The sequence below is a fragment of the Peromyscus leucopus genome, chromosome 11 (genome assembly GCF_004664715.2).
Source record: "Peromyscus leucopus breed LL Stock chromosome 11, UCI_PerLeu_2.1, whole genome shotgun sequence".
Taxonomy (NCBI): domain Eukaryota; kingdom Metazoa; phylum Chordata; class Mammalia; order Rodentia; family Cricetidae; genus Peromyscus; species Peromyscus leucopus.
This window is the reverse complement of record NC_051072.1, coordinates 150,657-168,887: the sequence shown is the minus strand read 5'-3', so window position 1 is coordinate 168,887 and position 18,231 is coordinate 150,657. Positions and strand designations below refer to the sequence as shown.

Here is an 18,231-nt window from a genome sequence, read left to right as displayed (position 1 = left end):
CTTGGCGTTTCTATAAATACCCTGGGGCAGAGACGATCCTGGCCCATTGAAATAGGTTCCAGGCCTTCTCGAGGCTATCCTGTATTTTCTATCTGTTTATCTCTACACTCTAAATTCTTCTATTTAATATTTCTTTCTGCTCTCACTCAAGAAAACTTGGGGAACTGTGGGTTGGTGAGTAGCCACCCCACAGAGTACAACAGAGTGATGAACAGTGGCCTTGCCACCTCCCCTTTTCTCCCGCCTACATCCATAGTGGTCACAGATATTCGTCATTATGAAAGTTAGGGAAGAAATGTAACTGTCAAATGAACTTGGTGGGTAAAAAGTTACATCACATACCTTCTATCATTGTATTATTCTAAGAAGTTTATTAACATGTAAATGCCATATTCTCATTAGAGAAGACAAATGAATAGCCATCTAGATTGCATGGCAAAGAGAGTCTAAGCTTTCAGCTTTAATTTTCATCATAGATAACAAAGAAAGGCTGTGTGTGGGAAGGTTCTGTTTTTTAAAATGCCTAAGATGTAGTCAGCAATATACCTTGAACAAAGGTCCAGTTTGTTATGTGAGTCGATGTTCTCTCACTGCTTGGATTCTCTGTAGACCTAGTTATTAATTTCCTCAGAACACAGAGGGAGATTTCCTTATGAATGGAAATGACCTTAATGGATGTATATTTGTTCTACAAGAGAATGGTTTTTTAGAGTTACAGACTGTGGGGAAAGCTGCTCAAGGTACAAGCTCATGTGAGAAATATAACAAAGACACACTCTCAGGAGTAAATAGTTTAGCAGAGACATGCACAGGAATTAATAATACAACAAAGGCTCTCACACTTAGGAGGAGATAGTATAGCAGAGACAGACACACTCAGGAGTAAATAGTACAGCAGAAACACTCTCAGGAGTTAATAGTACAGCAGGGACTCATAATCTCAGCCTGCATTTCTCATTTCTCTCTTTAATTTTAAATCCTATTATTTTGAAAGTAAAAAATATTCATATATGAAAATTAACAATACCTGGAAACCACAGTGTTGTGGAATGTTATTTTAACTATTCAAAGATGTGTTACATCTGCTTCTGGTGTGGACTCTTACTTTAACTGAGTAAAGGTGTGTTACTTTAGTTTCTTCTTCCTTGTTAACCATGTAAAGATGTGTTCATTTGTTTCACCTTGCGTGCCTGAGTCACCTGATTGGTCTAATAAAAAGCTGAATGGCCAATTCCTAGGTTGGAGAGGGATAGGTGAGACTCACAGGCAGGGAGTATAAATAAGAAGAGAAATCTAAGATGGAGGAAAAGGAGAACAAGGAAGAGGGGAACACCCCAGGGCCAGAAGCCAGGCAGCTTCCAGACAGCCATGGAGACAGCAGGAAAGCAAGATATACAGAAAAACGGGTAAAGAGCTGCGAGACAAAATGTACATGAAAAGAAACAGATTAAGTTATAAGAGCTAGCAAGAAATGAGCCTAAGCTAAGGCCAAGCATTTATAACTAGTAAGTCTCCATGTTATGATTGGGGAGCTGGTTGGTGGCCTGAGAGACAGCCTGTTACACTACACAGATCATGAACTTCTGTGCAGTTAGAAGGGACATTCAGAACAAACTCTTTGAGGCATTCACATTGGACTTGACACTGTCTGCACTGAATGTATTTTATGCATTTATACACCCTGAAAACTAAAATCCACAACAGAGTTGGAACTTGAAAATCAGTTATCTTATGTTCTCTTTAACAACCCATGTTCATTACCTGCTTTAAATCTTCCTCATCCCCTAATATTTAATGCTTATTCTCTTTTCTACTTAGTATACCCACATACACATTTCTTCACATATATACATATATTACTGTCTATACTAACCATATCAGGTAGAGCATGCAGTGTATTTCTTCATATGACTGTGTGATCTCAACTTACATACATTACGTGTCCATCGATGTTTCTGTAAATTTTGTGATTCTCCGTTTATAGAGTTAAATAGAATCCTCTTTCTGTGTGTATAATAAACATATACATTTATACTTAGCAATTTATGTTTTTTTATTAAAATTTTTTTATTCATTTCAAAAACCAAGCACAGATCCCCCTCTCATCCCTCCTTCCACTGCCCTACTCTGTGCCCCCCACCCTCTCATCCCCTCCTCCAAAATGATAAAGCCTTTACCAACTTATTTTCTATTGATATGTTCATGGACGTGTACATTGATTCAGGTTCTCTACAATTGAGAATTTACAAGCAATAAACAAGAGGTACAAAGATCTCTGTAGTGATATATGAGTGTCCCTTGCATAGCCCAGGACTGAAACAGTGGGTACAGTGCAGAGACCTGGGCCCTGGTTCCTGTGGTGTGAGGTCATAATGGGTGTGAGGTGCTGACTTGTGAGGTTCCAGGTGTCACTGCAGCACCCAGAGTCTATACTGTGGTGTCACAGAGGCTACTTTGGGTCTGTGGTTCTAACCACAGACTGCACTGCACCTTAAGTTTGTACCTGTCTCCAGCAGGCTCACAGGGTCCAAGAGGTGACCAAAGATTTGACTCCATGTGGTCACCTGGCTGAGCAGCAGCCATATGAACCTACACTGATTTCTGAGGTCACTGTAAGGAAATCTTGGTTGCAGATGCTTTCCTATGGCTTTGATGGTGACCATTCTTTTTAATGTTTATACCCTGTACAACCTTGCTTCCACAGTAAACCTGAGGCTTCATGCACTTATGGCTGAACTACATATTCCAAGCTGGGATAAAATGACTCAATTTGTCATTTGCATTTCTACAATCACCTTTTATACCAGGAGATAAGCAAGAGTAAATTCAGTTGGACCTAGGCAGCCTGTTAGCTGTTCTTAATCATACAATGTCTTCTATGACTCTTTGTTGATCTCCTTTTTCCTGTCTCAAAGTCAGGGGCACTGACTCAGGACAGGAGAGTTAGAGGACCCTTAGAGATGTACATGCTTGGGGCTGATATATGGACACCAGATATTACCTTTAACAGCATATGTTCATAAATATGTAATATTAGTAATATGTAACATAGATCTTAAAATGTCTTATTAATAAAAATAAAAAAATTTAAAAAACAGAGCCAGATATTGGGGCAAAAGCTGAAAGATCAGAGGAACAGAATAAGCCAGCCATGTTCTTACTTCTACAAAATCCTCAGCCTCAAGAAAGTGAGTTCCTATTTCCTCACACCCTATATTCCTTTCATTTGCCAAGACATCACTTCCTGGGATTGTGTGATGTGTGCTTCCCATCAAAGGCATGAGATCTCAAGTATGGGATTAAAGGTGTGTGCCACTGCTGCCTGGCTCTGTTTCCAGTGTGGCCTTGAACTCACAGAGATCCTGACAAACCTCTGCCTCCCGAGTGATAGGATTAACTGTGTTTGACACTACGGTCTTGCCTCTATTTCTAATCTAGTGGCTGCTCCTGTCCTCTGACCCACAGATAAGTTTTATTGGGGTATACAATATCTCAACACATCAATACTCCAGAAGCAATTGTTTCTATGTATTTGAAAAGTAGAAATATAAACAAGAGTAGCCAGATGTGTTGAGGTAGAAATCAAGGCAGATCACAGTCATACAGCAAAGAAATTTCAAAGACAGGAAATATCCAATCACAGAGGAAGCAGGCGTGGAGACTTACAAAGAGCTAGACCTGGGACCCAGTATATCTTCTCTAACTGGAGAAGCACACAGCTAAGGGACCTTGCAGCATAGAAGAAGTGGTCCTACACCTTAGAGCCACTGTGAGTTGGGGTCTGGCCTCCCAGGTGCTTAGGCTATGGGATGATCAGGGTTTCAGAAGGGTAAAGAGGTGCAGAGTGAATACTCTACTATTTCTAACATGGTACCTCCTCCTGAGGAACCCCCTGTAGCCACCACAGGCCATCCACTCTGGTCTCCCTCACCACAGGATGTGAGGACAACAGAGCAGCCCAGGTTCCAGTCTGTGCATTTGCACTGGGTTCCTTTAAGGTAACTGGACACTCAATAATGGCTTGTCAAAGCCTTGTGACCTCAGGAGGAGAAGTATTTGAGATAACTAATTCCATTCCCAGAACTGTTCAGTATCAGCTGTTATCAGGATAACATGATGGATAGTGAGTCTCAGGAGATTATCAAATGTGCTAAAGGGAAAGATGACTAGATATTGGACTGGATAACTATTTAAAAGTTTGTCAGTCAGGGACCCATTTCAGGCTGAGAGATTAGTGTAACAGAGGTGTTGTGGAATACTCTTTTTGTACATTATGAAGACATGTTTTTGCTAAGGCACCTTCTGATTGGTTTATTAAAAGCTGAACAGTCAGTAGCCTGGACTTCTGGATAGAGAGTGCTGAGAAGAAGGGAAAGTCCCCAGGAAGATTCCAAGGAAGCAAGACATGCAGGAGGAGAGGTAAACACTGCAAGTCATGTGGGAACGTGTAGGTGATGAGAAATAGATTAATTAATGTTATAAGAGATAGTAGACAAGCCTTAGCTGAGCTATCCTAATTAATAATAAGTTTACATGTTGGTTTTTGTGAGGTGGTGGCCCAAAAGAAAAACGCATGCACAGAGAAGAGTCAGCACATTCTGAGCGAACATGACAACTGAAAGAGGCATGGAGTGCTACTCTGAGGACCCTGGAGTTAGAACAAGTTAAAGCACTCATGGATTTCTCCCACACTCACTTAGGTACATTACAAACTAAAGACCCATTTGGGTCTCTACATTTTTGATACACTGGTCCCTTACATATGGCTAAGGATATAATTTGTCTTTAAACAAATTAGAAACTAACATGATGTTCTAAGGCTATAGGAAAAGTTACAGCCTCATGCATAACAATGAGATATATGCAACTACCAAAACAGTATTTCAACAACAAATGACTGATATTGCAGAAAGCACGAAACTATAGTGAGGCTACTAAACAATGTATTTCTCAATAATAGGATAAACAATGTATAAAATACATAGAGCAATTAAGACTGCACAGGCTGATATGGAAATGTGCTTGTCCCACAAACTTAATAGATGGTTTACAAACACCGGAATTCTTGTAAAGGTGAAACAAGGGTAGAGGACTGAGAAGTGGTTAAGCAAACACAAAGGGAATCAGGACAAGTTGGATGGTAGTCATTTAAGCATTGCCTCATGTCCAGATTGATCTTTGGGGATTCTCCAGATTCCTATCCATCATGTTCATGTAACCTCCATGTTCCAAGGTAAGGTATGGTAAAAAAGATAAGTACATCTCTAACTCACTCCCAGGACACCTATCTCTGATGAAGTCACCTGTGCTTCACCTGGCTTCAAACTCAGTCATTCCAATGGCATGACAGTCCATTGATGAGATCTCAAATGACCTAGGAGACAAACTTCTGCTAATGTCTGTTGGGGAAATTTAGTAGTTGCGTCTTGAGGAAAGAAGATACTCTCTAAAGGTGTATATCTCCAAACTTTAGAGTTTACCTAGACAGTATAAGTAGTGCTCATTAGAGGTGTTCATTGTTCTCTCTGTTGGGACTGTGTATGCAATGTGGCCAGTAGCAATATCCTCTGAAGGGAATCATTCCATCCTGGAGGGGCCTCATTATCTCCTGGGAAGGATGCATGTCATAGGCCTTGGGGATTTTCCAGCATATACAAGATTCACATTAAGGACCTACTGGAAGCACTATAAACAGTAAGGATTGTAAAGGAGGCGACCAATCATCAGTGGAGCTGCCTGCAAGTCATACACTGAGCTGTAGGCATGCAGCTAATCTGAGTTCAGATTTTTAGTATTGCGGATGCACGTGTATATGAGTTTTCCCTGTAGTGGGTAGCCATTCCAGCTTGGATCTGGAAGTTCCAACCCCCATTGAGACTCTGGCAACTGTCACGCCTACGAGGCGGGGCGAGGGGAGGCGCCTGGGGCACCCTAAAGAAGACTGAATGGGTCCTTCCTCACATTGTACGACAAAAGCCAATTTCTGGAGTCCTCACATTCTATACTGATGCAAATAAATCAGGGAAAGCAGGATATAAATCAGGAGACTTAAGTAAAGTGGTGCAAAGTCCATATAGCTTTTTACAAAAGGCAGAACTGTATGCCATTCTTATGGTACTGATGGACTTCACAGAACCCCTCAATATAGTCACTGACTCTCAATATGCAGAGAGAGTTGTTTTACATATTGAAACTGCTGAATTTATTCCTGATAATACAGAATTAACTTCATTATTCATACAATTGCAGGAAATCATCAGAAAAAGGGAACATCCTATATATATAACACATATCAGATCCATACAGGTCTACCAGGACCTTTAGCACAAGGTAATGATGAGATTGATCAGTTACTAATAGGTAATGTGCTAGAAGCTTCAGAATGTCATAAGAAACACCATATAAATAGCAAAGGTTTGAAGAAGGATTTCTCCATCACTTGGCAACAGGCTAAGGATATTGTGAAAAAATGTCCTACTTGTTCCATCTATAACCAAACTCCATTACCTGCAGGGAGTAATCCAAAAGGTATACAAAGAAATGAAATTTGGCAGATGGATGTGTTTCATTTTGCAGAATTTGGAAGATTAAAGTATGTACATCATACCATTGACACCTATTCAGGATTTCAATGGGCAACTCCTATGAGTTCTGAAAAGGCTGATTCTGTGATTACACACCTATTAGAAGTTATGGCCATCATGGGAATACCTGTACAAATTAAGACAGACAATGCCCCAGCATATGTCTCCAATAAAATGAGACAGTTCTTTGCTTATTATAATATAAAGCATGTTACATTTATACCACATAATCCCACAGGCCAAGCAGTCATAGAGAGATCCAATCGAACTTTAAAGGATATGCTAAATAAACAGCAACAGGTAACAATGACTCCTAGAAATAGACTGCATAGTACTTTATTAACCTTGAATTTTCTTAATGCTAATGAGAAAGGAACAACAGCTGCGGAGAGACATTGGACGACAGACAAAACTCCTGAGCTAAACCAACCAGTTTATTTCAAGGATGTGCTGACCTCAGAATGGAAACCTGGATATGTTCTACGTTGGGGAAGGGGTTTTGCCTTTGTTTCTGCAGGAGAAGAAAAGCTATGGATACCAACAAAATAATAAAAATTTGATTCGAACAGGAAAAACCCCTTGATGAAGAGAAGTAAAAGATCATCCACCAATGTGACATCTCTACAAGTTGTAAGAAAAATTTAACAATCAAAGGGTGGGGTAGGGTTCTGTTTTTGTCTTTCCAGGATAATGGAAATACCCATCTTCCAAAACTCATAAGGCCTTGGATATCCGGATGTTTACAGCAGAAAGGAAGAATCTATTGGTACCAATCTACACATGGTAAAATCTCACTGTCTAACATCTTTCTCTCTATCAATCTAGAAAAGTTGTGGTTCCAATTCAATTATAGCCAAGCTGGCTTTGGAGATGGAATTGGCTCACTCCTTCTCTAAACTCAAGCATATTGCTAAAAGAAAAGTTTGAGAGATTCTTCAGTCCCGTATCAGAAGAGCCCTCTGGTGTGAGACCGAAGGAAACCAATAAAAAGGGACCATTGTCTTCTAAATTCTAATTCTCTCCATGCTTACTCTTGATTTCTCAGAATCCTTTCTTACATGCTATGTCCTCTTTAAATCCAAACCTCCCATTTTTGATAACAAATAAGTTTTTCCAATAGCAATCTCAGAAGTCTCCAGAAGGAAGATGGGGCCCCAACAACAACAACTCTACCCAATCCAGAATGATGCCATGGTAATCATCATCATACTACACTTCTTGCCAAACATTCGGACAATCTTACCCATTACTCTAAAACTTGCTGCAGAACCTACAGTTAGTCTAACTGAGATTTAACTATCTGAGCTTTCTCACAGTACCCAACAGATAACATCACCCCCTAAACGGCAGGAAGCAATTCTAAGAAAACGACGCCCCTTCTCCCTTAGGTTTCATAATTCTCAGGGTTATGGATGATGGTTATAGGGTTGGGGTGGAAGAAAATATTAACTCAGTATTGTAAAAAAAAAGGGGGGGAAGAAGAAATGGAACAGATAGGTATAAGATATGATGGTAAATCATTGTATATACTAGTAAACAAACTTAGTAAAATAGCAACCTTAGATAATTTGCACTGTAATTTGTACTGTTATAGATTCTTATATGTTGATACAAATGTAAACTATTTTTATACTCCTGTTTAAGATAATTTGTATATTGATACAAATACACAACTATAATTGTTATAATGTACATATATTTCTACTCTTATTTGAAACATTTTTATATTGATACAAATGTAAATTTATATCTGTCATACTTTATATATGTTCTACTTCTGTTTAGGATATTCGGTATATTGATATATATTTAAGATTATTGTCATATTGCATATCACACTATATATTCCTATCTCTATTATAAATATCTTGTGTATTGTCACAATTTTGAAGTCATCATTCTTCACCATACATTTGCTTATAGACTGTTTACCTTATTTACATGAAGCCTTAGTCCTTAGGTTATTTCGGTAGATAAGATTTATAGATTTATAGTCGCCTATGCCTGTCATCTCTATAGTTACGTTAGTTAGGTTATCCATATTTACAGATACTTAGGTCAGATGGGCAGGTAATCTTCAAACACTTCATAGACCTAGAGAATATGGCATTTAAATAACTTAGAATTCTGTTGACGTGAGACACAATTGCTCCTGGCTGCACCAATTGAACCCAAGAGAATGTTGGGCTTCTAAGACATTTCCATTTGGAAGTTTGTCTTTTTGGCACAAAATGGCCTACTGGGCAAAGAACTGCCCTTGCCTTGATGGCTGACAGTACAAATGCAATGCTGTCCTTTCTGGACAAGCGGGACACAAGGAAAGCGACCACTGTACTCTGCCAAGACAGGGCAAGATGGTCTTTCAGAAATCCTGCTTCTGAAAATGGTCTGTCAGATACTCTAGGCCTGTAGCCAATTTGAATGCACCAACAATGCTGAGAAACATTAGGTGACTGGCCAGGCTGCCAGCTGTCTTGGTCTACTCTTGCAAGATTCGCGAAAGTTGCTTGCATCCATCTACCATTTCTCAGGTACCATTATGTTCCTTCTCAGGTCTTTGATGGGATTGAAGACTAGCAGTTATAGTTACAACTTAGTATATATAATATCTTAGATAGAACATATTAAGTATTAGATTCAGGTTCTTTAGGATAGGACACCTTTGAATGATCTTTATAACATGCCGTTTACCTATGCTCTATACTTCTCTGGATTTTAGTATGTGTTTCTTGCTTGATATTGTTTGCATTGGTTGTAGTTACATCTTATCTAGGTCATTATCCCTCATTATTTCTGGACAATATTTGATAACCATTCCTTTGTATATAGTCTTGTATTAGTTTAGAACCTTCTTATTTAGACAAAAAGGGGGAGATGTAGTGGGTAGCCATTCCAGCTTGGATCTGGAAGTTCCAACCCCCATTGAGACTCTGGCAACCGTCACACCTACGAGGCGGGGCGAGGGGAGGCGCCTGGGGACCCTAGAGCTGGATGGGCCAGCGCTCTCTCTGTGCACTCTCTCGGTGCTGGGACGCGGACTGGTGAAAGGTGGATTGTGCCGTACAATTCGAGGCAAGATCCAATCAGCTCTCTTTATAAGATCAATTCTATTGCTTTTGGGATATTTGCTGTTAATTTCTCCCAAAAAATTACTGCAAGCTCTTTGCCAAGGTTCACTTTCTGTCCATAATTTTTCAATGTCCTCCTTAGTAAATGGTACGACAATTTCTGCTGGGTCTATGCCTGCTAATTGACGAAGTCTCAATTTTCCTTTGTAAATCAAGTCAGATATTTTTTTCTACATAAGTTTTTAATTTTTTATTTGGTTTGTTTGGAAAAAATATCCATTCCAATATAATATCTTCCCTCTGCATTAATATTCCAGTAGGAGAACGCCTAGAAGGTAAAATAACCAAAATGCAATCCAGCTTTGGATCAATACGATCCACGTGTCCTTCATGCACTTTCCTTTCTACCAAGGCCAATTCTTTCTCAGCTTCAGGTGATAATTCTCTTGGACTATTTAAGTCCTTGTCACCTTCTAAGGTTTTGAACAAATTAGTCAGTTCATCCTTTTTTACCCCAACAATAGTTCGTAGATGAGAAATGTCTCCAAATAATCTTTGAAAGTCATTAAGAGTCTGTAGTCTATCTCTCCTAATTTGCACCTTTTGGGGTCTAATTTTTTGTAGCTCTATTTTATATCCTAAATAATTAATAGAATCTCCTCTTTGTATCTTTTCAGGAGCAATTTGTAATCCCCAGCAAGGCAAAATTTTCTTTACTTCTTCAAATATTCTGTCTAAAGTATCTGCATTTGAGTCAGCTAGTAAAATATCATCCTTATAATGATAAATTATAGATTTAGGAAATTTTTTACATATCACTTCCAATGGCTGTTGTACAAAATATTGACACAGAGTTGGGCTATTCAACATTCCCTGTGGGAGGACCCTCCATTGAAATCTTTTAACTGGTTGAGAATTATTATAAGTAGGCACTGTAAAAGCAAATCTTTCTCTGTCTTTTTCTTGTAAGGGTATTGAAAAGAAACAGTCTTTTAAATCAATAACTATGAGAGGCCATCCTTTTGGTAATAGAGTAGGCAAAGGCATCCCAGATTGTAGAGGGCCCATTGGCTGAATTACTTTGTTAATTGCTCTAAGGTCTGTTACCATTCTCCATTTACCAGATTTCTTTTTAATAACAAATACAGGAGAATTCCAAGGGCTGGTTGATTCTTCAATATGCTGAGCATTTAACTGTTCTTCTACCAGCTCTTCTAAAGCCTGGAGTTTCTCTGTTGTTAAAGGCCATTGCTGGACCCATACAGGCTTGTCTCTTAACCATTTTAAAGGTAGAGCTGTTGGTGTCTTTGGAAGATCATCAGTTATTGTGCCCTGTTCTTGTATAATATGGATGGCTGGTGACGACTCATTAGAACAATATCTTCTCATATTTCTCTCAGTAACATGTGCTAGTTTATGATTTGTTTCTGAGATTGGAGGGATGTTAATCTGAGTATTCCATTGTTGCAACAAGTCTCGACCCCACAGGTTCATATTTATGTTAGCCACATATGGTTTTAATTTTCCTCTCTGTCCTTCTGGACCTATGCATTCGAGCCATCTTGCACTCTGTTTCACCTGAGATAATGTCCCAATTCCTAACAGTTGAATGTTTACCTCCTGAAGAGGCCAACTTGGATGCCAAAATTCTGGTGCAATTATGGTAACTTCTGCACCTGTGTCTACCAGACCAGACAACAAAACACCATTTATTTTTATCGTTAATTTTGGTCTTTGTTCATTAATAGAAGTTTGCCAAAAAATTTTCTTTATGTTTTCTCCTGAATTTTCTATTCTCTCTGTTTCATCATCCTGACCAGCATGATTTATTCCAATAGACATTTGGTTATTTAATCGCTCAGAGCAGGGATTTCTTCTATGGCTGCAGGAAAGGTTTGAACTGGATTTGCAATGGGGGCCTGCGCAAGGCCCCTCTGGGAGTTTCCCGAAGACTGAGGCAAAGGATTACCCTGTCTGTCCTTTGTTGATCTACATTTGTTGGTCCAGTGTTTTCCCTTACCACACCTTCTGCATACTCCAGAAGGAAGGGGCATTCTGTTGCCATTGTTCCTTGAAGAAACATTGTTTCTCGGAATGACCTGTCTACAGTCCCTTTTCAAATGTCCTTGCTTTCCACATCCAAAACATCTAACACTCCTCAAACCTTTTGAAATTACTACTCCTACCCACGTATCATCATGTTCATCAGCCTCAACATTAATTGTTTCTCTAATCCAATCTTCCATAGGTGCAGATCTTGCACTTAATGGCCTGATTATTCTTTTGCATGCTGCATTCGCATTCTCAAAGGCCAAAGATTCAATTATTGCCTTACCAGCTTCTGATCCAAGACCATTCTCTTTACTGCTGAAGCCAGTCTTTGTAAAAAATCTGTAAAAGACTTTTTTGGGCCTTGCATCACCTTTATAAATGACTTAGATTTTTTTCCTGGTTCCTCAACTCTGTCCCATGCATTCAAGGCTGCCATTCAACATAAAATTAGGGTTTGGACATCATATAAACATTGTGTTTGTATTGAAGCATATTGGCCTTCTCCAATAAGCTGATCCTGGCAAACTTGTATTCCTTTATCCCTCCATTGTTTTTCTATGTTTTTAGCCTCCTCCTTAAACCAGGTCAGAAATTGAAGTCTCTGGATGGGTTCCAGAACACCTTGTGCAAGGTCCCGCCAGTCCTGTGGTACAATCTTATTATATGTTGACCAAGAGTTTAACATTTGCTTTACATATGGGGAATGCATGCCATAAGATACTATTGCCTCCTTAAACCTTTTAAAATCCATCAGTTCAATTGGAGCCCAGGTATTTTGTGTAGCCATTTGATCAGGCATCTGCTGTACGGTTACAGGATAAATTAAGGGTGACTGTGTGAAAACAGGCTTTCTTTCTGTAACCTTATGATCCAGACTTGAAACAACTTCACTGTTAATTTCTTCTGTCTGAATTTTTACAGGTTTAACAAGTTCTTCTAAAGCTGTTATTCTGGCACTTAAATTGACTATCTTTTTAAATATTAAAATGAGGATTAGCATAGTGATAAATTGCATAATTCCACCAATGCTAATCTCATATAGTTGTTCCATTGTCAGACTGCCTAAAATTTCGAACAAAACCCAATTTTCTTCCAATGTACGCATAAAACCCATTTTTTTTAATGTGGAAAAATTCTCTTTTAGAGTTTCCTTTAAAATATCTGATATGTTATGACTTACCAAATCTGCGTAGAACAGTAGAAATCCAAGGGGATTTTCAAAACAGCCACCTAGTGTCCGAGGTGTAATGAGAGAGAGAGAGAGAGAGAGAGAGAGAGAGAGAGAGAGAGAGAGAGAGAGAGAACGCACAAGAAAGCATAACCGGCCAATGCTTAAATCCAGCCATGTGTTCCCTCTTGTGCCGAGTCAAGGCTTGGGTCTGGTTTCCTTAAGCTCCGACCACCTGTGTTGGCTTTACAGGCAAGGCCCTGTTTGGCAGGGCAGGTCTGAGTTGTTTGTAACACCTGTAACACCGGCTTTAAGCAAGCAGCTCACAGTTAGTCCAGTCTGAGGTCAAGCAGACCTAGATCCGGGCTAGGAAGCCAACCGCCACCTGCCGCCACCTGCCGCCCTTGCGGGAAAGTGGACCTGCCGCCAAGCCAAGCGGTTTTTAATGGATTCTCCCCACGTTGGGCACCAGATGTAGATGTAACCAACTGTCTTATTAAATAAGCAACACAGAAAGAATGTAAAAGAGAAAGTCAAGAGGTCAGAGCTCAGAGCTAAAATCTTACCCTTCCTCCTGCTGTCCCAGCTTCCCAAAAGAGAGTTATTTCCTTGTGTGTCAGTTGGTTCCATAGTCATTCTGCCTTCTCATTGGTTGTAAACCCAAACACGTGACTGCCTCGTCACTGTCTGAATGTACAGCCCCCTAGGTCTTAAAGGCATATGTCTCCAATGCTGGCTGTATCCCTGAACACACAGAGATCTATGGGATTAAGGGCGTGTACCACCACCGCCACACTTTGTCTATGGCTCTAATAGCTCTGACCCCCGGGCAACTTTATTTATTAACATACAATCAAAATCACATTTCAGTACAATTAGAATACCACCACACACAATATTTTGGGGAACACAATACCACTTCATTTGTGCAGCAAAAATCTTAAAAGTCTCTTTAATGAAAATAAACCTGGATCCAGGTATTGGGGTGAATGCTGAAAGATCAGAGAAACAGAGAAAGCCACAGCTACCTCACCTTTCCACTTCCTCAGCTGATCCTGTTTCCTCAGACTGGATGCCTCTCAGCTGAGCTGTGCTGGTCAAAAGCCTAAAAGCTTAACCAGCTCCAGTTCCTGGTCCTCTCACCTTAAACACCTTTCTGCCATTACTTCATGGAATTAAAAGCATGAGTCACCATGGCTTTGAACTCACAGAAATTCAGATGGATTTCAGCCTCCAGAAGGCTAGGATTAAAGGTGTGAGTGCTAACATTTCCTGGCCTCTATGTCTGTCTAGTGGCTGTTCTGTTCTTTGACCCAGATAAATTTATTAGGGTGCATGATATCTTGGGGAACACAATATCACCACAGACTTGCTCCACACCTACTTAGTCACATTACACATTGTCATGTGGCCCACATGTGTCCCTACAGTTTGATAGGAAGGTCTCTTGTGTGTGGTTATGGAAATAATGACTGTTTTGTCTTAAACAAATTAGACGCTGGCATTATACTACAGAAATACACGTCAAGTTATAGCCTTATGTATAAGTACCCAAACTGCAAAAATTTCCACAGGAAATGACTGATATTGCAAAAAGTAGGAAACTATATTGAAGCTACTGAACAATATATTTCTATGTAACAGGATGAACAGTATATAGAGTGCAGACAGAAACTGAGACTGCAAACAAGATGGAGGGGTAATATGGAAAATTGTTTGTCCCTCAGGCATTAAGACATGGTTGATGAACAGCAGAATCCATGTACGTGGAAGAAGTTTATAGGGCTGAGAAATGTTCAACATAACTGGAATCAGGACAAGATGTACCAACTGGGGCCCAAGCATTCTATTGTATGAACCTGTAGGTAACATTCTCATTCTAAACCACAGTGACTTTAAAGTTATAGACCATGTGAAATCAGCTGTAATTGTCAGGGAGATTAACTCCAATATGGACAAACCTGGCACTTCATACTGACCACACCTAATTGTGCTCTGAACCAAGAGCATATCCGTGGAGTCTCTGTCTGGTGAAAGTGCAATTTCATTTGCAAGTTGAAGACCACTGCAGAAGCTCAGGCTCAAAACTGTACTTCTAGGAAAGTTTCTCTGGGGTCAGCACCCAAAGTAGAAGGAAACTGTGTGATGGGGCTGACACTGTCCCAAGACAGTAGAACATGACAGCACTGTCTACATTGTACTAGATGTGTAGACAGGAAGTGCACCCTGGAGGTCACCATGACTCTCTGCAGCACTATTAAAGAGAACAGCCTCACCATATAACTGGTCAGATGTTCAGTGTCCCTCCTAACTGTCCCTCTGAGGTCACACTTCATGGAACATGGTGATCACTAAGTGGAATTGGAACCCCACCATGTACTCCTGACTCAACTATAGGAAACTGGACTGTTTAGATAGTTTAAACTATCTGTGCTTCAGTCCTGAGTGAATGACCCAGGACCAGTGACCCTTCACTAGGGAGGTAAGCATGAGCTTCTAGTACACAGGTGATGAATATGGACCTGAGTTTGTGAAAAACCATGGAGACACTGGTAAAATTCTAGTAGGGCTCTCACAAAAACTAAATGGCTTTCAGAGATTACTAGTTGAAAGTTTTCAAGGAAAGAAGTACAGGTGGAAAACTCCTGAGATGGATTATGGGAGATCTTTGCAAGTAAGTGTCAGAGAGCTGGACATTTAACTTTGTTCAGTGATTATACAGTCACTGTGTCCCTCATCAATACACTGTAGAGATGCCAATGTTCTCACAAAACTTTTTAAAAGCCGTGGAGTCAGACCCATGTATGGCTCACACAGAGTGTCAGTGCAGAGGAACAGGATTATTTATTTATTTATTTATTTATTTATTTATTTATTTATTATTTACTTATTCGTAGGACAGCATATTCAGACAAAGGCGACTTTGTACTCAAATACTTTCACATGTGTTTGTTTCATTTTGTTTTGTTTTGACTTTCCCTTTTTACTTAGATGCAAGGTCTCTTTAAATTTCCCAGTCCAGACCATCAACTCTGGTCCATTTGTCAAGGAAACCGCAGAGCAGCTAGAAGCAAGGATTGACAGATGACGGCTGGTTTCAAAATCATTTTAAAAGGTACTTCTCATTCCCACATTAGTGCATTTTGTTGCATGAATCTTAAAAGTTCTTATTAATAAAATCAAACCCGAGGTCAGTTATTGGGGTCCATGCTGGTAGATCAGAGAGACAGAACAAGCCACAGCTATCTCACCTCGCCGGATCCTCAGCTGGTCTTGTCTCCTCAGACTGGAGGCCTATGAGTCCTCATCCGGAATGGGTCTCAGCTGAACTGCTGCTCAAAAGCCTGAAGCTTAACCAGGCCAAATGCTTAACCAGCCAAATGCTTCTAGTCTCTGGTCCTCACGTCTTATATATCTTTCTGCTTTCTACCACCACTCCCTGGGATTAAAGGCTGGCTTTCTGGGATTAAAGGTGTGTGTCACCATGCTTGGCTATTTCCAATGTGGCCTTGAACTCACAGAGATCCAGAGGGATTTCTATCTCTGGAATGCTAGGATTAAAGGTGTGAGTGCCACCATTTTCTAGCCTTTGTATTTAGTGGCTGTCTGTTCTCTGACTCCAGATAAATTTATTAGAGTACACAATATTTTGGGGAACACAATATCACCACATTTCCTCTCTTTTTGTCTAAAATTAAAAAAGCTTATAACTAATACAAGAAAAACTATCTTCAATAAGCATATGCAATATACAGTCAAGATTATATTAACAATGTCTAGTCCATTAACATTTGACAGATCCAGACAAAAAACTCCATTATATATATTAACAATGTCCAGTCCAGTAACATCTGGTAAACTCAGACTAAAAAATTTTCATTACTTATCTTATTTAAAACAAGTAGTTCCTTTTTAAAAGTAGATTCCATAATCTCCCTTTTTATCTTATCATATCCATATTCTTTCTCTTTTCTTTTCATAATAGATTCATTAGTCTACCTTTTGTCGTTTTTGTATCTTCCCCTTTTTCTTCAGTGTAGATTCAGTGATCTACCTATTTATCCTATTATTTCTTTATCTTTTTCCTCAGAGTAGATTCATGATCTATCTCATATCTATATTCTCTTTTTCTTTTTGCTTTCTAGGGGTGAAGACATCTTTAGGGAATCTTGAAAAGAAATTTTTTGGGTTAATTGTCAAGTCCTGTATCATTTGTCCAGTCTTTGCATAAAAGGAAAGTTCAGGGCTTGTTTCAAGTCTTTGTTCAAGTAGTCTGTCAGGCTGGATCATCTCAGCTAGCCATCTCAAAATTGTCCTAAGCAGTTTGTAGTCCAAAGCAGATCTTTCCGTGGTGTTAATCAGCTTAATGGCTTTACCATAGTCCTTTTGAAGATTTCAAAGTTGCTGTTAGGTGTGGTCATGGTTCCATGCAGACTTTTTTTTTTTTTTTTGTGCCTCCTCTGTGGTTTGGAGCAATCACAGTCTGATAAATAAATGTCTGTCTCTCGGAACCATGAACATTCTTCCCTAGAACAGAAAATCTTCACAGCAATTTTTCCCCACCATTTGTCTTGCCAAACTTTTCCAAACTGACCTTTGCAGATGCTTTCTTGTAACACGATGGTCCTGGCAATTCTTCTCTGAATCAGCAGCAGTAAACCCTTCGTCCCAGGTAGCAGCATCACCGTAGTCACCAACACGATGAGAAGGAGCTGGCAACGTGGAGCAGTAGCCACTGCTTCCATGGTCCCACCACTGTTTGTGGCTCAGTCCAGGCCAAAGCTTCTCCCAAGCCTCCTAGGCCAGCTCAAACTCGGGATCCTACTGCCTCTGTCTCCTTCAGCAAATCCTACCGGTGTGCGCCACCACAACCGCCTGAGTGTAGCTTGGGCCTGAGCTGGGGCTCACAAGGCCACAGGCAAACAGCTTTTTCATGAATTCGTAACATAAACGTTGGGCGCCAGATGTAGCATGAATCTTAAAAGTTCTTATTAATAAAAACAACCCCGAGGTCAGTTATTGGGGTCCATGCTGGTAGATCAGAGAGACAGAACAAGCCACAGCTATCTCACCTTGCCTGATCCTCAGCTGGTCTTGTCTCCTCAGACAGGAGGCCTCTGAGTCCTCATCCGGAATGGGTCTCAGCTGAATTACTGCTCAAAAGCCTGAAGCTTAACCAGGCCAAATGTTTAACCAGCCAAATGCTTCTAGTCTCTGGTCCTCACGCCTTATATATCTTTCTGCTTTCTACCATCACTCCCTAGGATTAAAGCCTTGCTTCCTGGGATTAAAGGTGTATGTCACCATGCTTGGCTATTTCCAATGTGGCCTTGAACTCACAGAGATCCAGAGGGATTTC

At 40.0% G+C, this 18,231-nt stretch overlaps 1 protein-coding gene across 2 annotated transcripts in view; it reads left to right on the top strand.

The window, feature by feature from the left end:
• LOC114685531 (zinc finger protein 58-like) overlaps nucleotides 1–18,231 on the top strand; it is a 127,234-nt gene that overhangs the window by 22,699 nt on the left and 86,304 nt on the right. The window lies entirely within an intron of this gene.